Source organism: Cygnus atratus, chromosome 1 (genome assembly GCF_013377495.2).
Source record: "Cygnus atratus isolate AKBS03 ecotype Queensland, Australia chromosome 1, CAtr_DNAZoo_HiC_assembly, whole genome shotgun sequence".
Lineage (NCBI taxonomy): Eukaryota > Metazoa > Chordata > Aves > Anseriformes > Anatidae > Cygnus > Cygnus atratus.
In genome coordinates this window covers 206,099,916-206,102,755 of record NC_066362.1, presented here as the reverse complement: position 1 = coordinate 206,102,755, position 2,840 = coordinate 206,099,916, and positions in this window count along the sequence as shown.

Sequence of the window (2,840 nt, the reverse complement as noted above, 5' to 3'; positions counted from 1 at the left end):
AACAAAATGCAGTCTTTACTTAGAAGTCTTGAGGGTATCCAGATCATAAATTTGTTGTGGAGCATGTGGCACTGCTTATTTACTTGCAATTGATTTTAAATTTGTTGTAGAGCATGTGGCACTGCTTATTTACTTGCAATTGATTTTGTTGTTGCTGTTGTGGGAGCTTTCCAACCAAATTAGAAAGCCAGAAGGCAGGGTCGTAGTACATGCATAATGTGACTTCAAGTAACAGCTGAAGGGGCTCATCAAAATTCATCCTTGGAGTACAAAGACGTAAGAGCTCCGTTTGTATTGATGAAGATGCCCAGAAGAACAGAAATATCATTATTAGAGGGGTGTAAATGCCAAGCAAAACTCTGGGCAGATGAAGATTGTCTGGGCTTGGGGTTTGAGATGGAGATGAGATTCTCCTGAAAGCTTTTGAAGGAGCAGGGCAAAGCACGCCAGCCCCGAGCAAACACCTGGTGGTCTCTCTGTGGCTGCTAAGGGAAACTGCTTCTGGGAAGCTTTGGGATGAGGTTTTCTTTCAAGTTGCTGGTTTTATCTGGACTTCAAAGTTGAAGCAAAAGTCATAGGACATGGACTCGAGGGGCAAAAGCTTTGCATGCTTTTCCTCACCATCATATCTTTCCAAGGGGAGGGCACGCATCTATACTGAGTGTAGGTGATCTATTTTGATCTACATTGGGCTCATACAAACACAAGCCGGAAGACATGATCCAGGGGAGCACATGCCAACCAAGAGTGGATCCTGGGAGCAGGATGTAGACCAACATAAAAAGCTCCTGGGACTGCGGATGGCAAGTCTTTGGCAATGTTTCACCCTGTGGCCTGGTGATGTGGATGTAGCCAGACATATTCCCCCGAGGAGCAGTGGTTAAAGTGGTTAAGACCCTGCAAAGAGACACAGAAGCCCCAAAAGGTGGGGCTCAATGGCCGTGTCTACAATGACAAATAACAGAGGACAGAAATTCCCTCTGGGGATGAGAGTCTGGACTGTGGGGTGTCCACACCACTCGGCTGGTCCCATCTGGAGCACATCCCTGCTCTGAAGCTCGTGTTGCCAGCTTTCCCCTGGCTCACGTGCTGCCCCTCTGGCCCCAAGACGTAACAACTGTTTTGTGTGTTTTGGCCAAGTCGAGCTGTCTGAAATAATATGTGGGCTGTGCTGCAGACCACCGGAGTGGTGTTTTCTAGCGTGGAACCTGATGTTGCAGGGTGTGAAGCCAGCTGGGATAATGCTAGAGGTCTGTGGACAGCGTGGGTTCAGACTCACGCTCCTTGCCCACCAGGACCCTCGAGACAGCTCGCCCCAGGGGGTGAGGACCATCAGGATGGACTCAAACTCATCTTCTGGTGTCCTTCTGGTCAGCAGTGCAGGCAAATCCTCAAGGAGGGGCAGCCTGGGCAGCCCTGGGTTCATCCCAATTGACATAGGCAGGGGAGGAGAAGTTGCCCATTTTGGGCCACGTATGTTCAGTCTCCTGACTTTGGTCCCTCCTTTTAAGAAACTGATCCAGCACGACAAACGCAGGTCTCGGGGGAAGAGTTTGAAGGAAATCCAACCTCTCCTTTCTGCTCCCCGAACTCCTCATTGCTTTGAACGTGAGCCACAATAAAAGCAATATTAAAACAAGAGGGAGACTAAATTAGCATCCTTAATGCGTGTGCCACACATTTCTATGCGTGGGGCAGGAGATGTCTGACCAAATCCATTTCACAGCATGTCCACTCTACCCAAAGTAGTCATGTCCAGAATTCATTTATAATCAATGTAAAGGGATTCTGTGGTACAATCTTAAATGCAGCCATGGGAGAAGACAGGTGAGCCGCCCTCCAAAAACCTCTCCAGCAAACACAAAGGCAGCTCAGGGCAGCTGGGGACATCAGGTCGCTGATGCTGGTTGGATGAATCCTGCCCTCCATGTCAAAAAGGGACCAAAACCCTACAGTCACAGCACCAGCCCAACTACTTGCATTTAAAACCAATAATCCACAGACACCCTGGTCACCATGCCACAGGGAGGAAGGTGGGATGGGTGAGGTTTGCAGGTGGCAGTGCTGGACATGGGGTGAGGGCGAATTTGGTGGAAACGAGCAGGGTTAAACCAGCATCTCAACACAATTGGAAATCCACAGGATTAGACAGCAAACGCTTCCCAGCATCGAGGAGCAGCAAAGGAGCCCCGGGAAGAAAAAAGATGCGGCAACTGGCATGTGGTTGCAGAACCCGGCCCCATCGGCGGGGTGAAAAGCAGCGAGAGGCACGTAATTAACTTCAGATGTACCTGTCAAGATGTCCCCGACACAGACCCGGAGAGGAGCAGCGTGTTATTTGTTTCTCGTAATGTAACAATTATCTGGTTGTAAGAGGGGCTCTCTCCCGCGCCCCCTCTCCGCCTCGTGTTTTCCTTCCCCGTTCGTTCACACATTATTTAACTTTTGACTCGGACACAGCAGGTAAAAGCATTTAACAGCTTGGCTGCTTGTTCAGACGGAGCTGGGAAGAGAAGGAGGCGGGGAGCAGGGCTGCAATTTTTTGCTTTAAATTTTCAACTTTTCAGCGCTGCGTTTTCCTAACGGGGGAGAGGGAGAAAAGGGAAGGGGAAAAGGGGGGGGGGGGGGGGGAATGGCATTCCACAAAGACACAGTCACATTTTCCAGCATTATAACATGCTCTCCGCTGTCCCCAGCCTTCGCTCGGAGACGCATTCCCGCTCCTCCATGGAGAAAAAGGTCAGCGGTAAAAATTTCGCAGGAACTCCATCATTGTCCTCGCGGGACGTGTTCATCAGGAGGAGAGAGCCGGGCGTCTCGCTCTGTCGACACAAATCCAC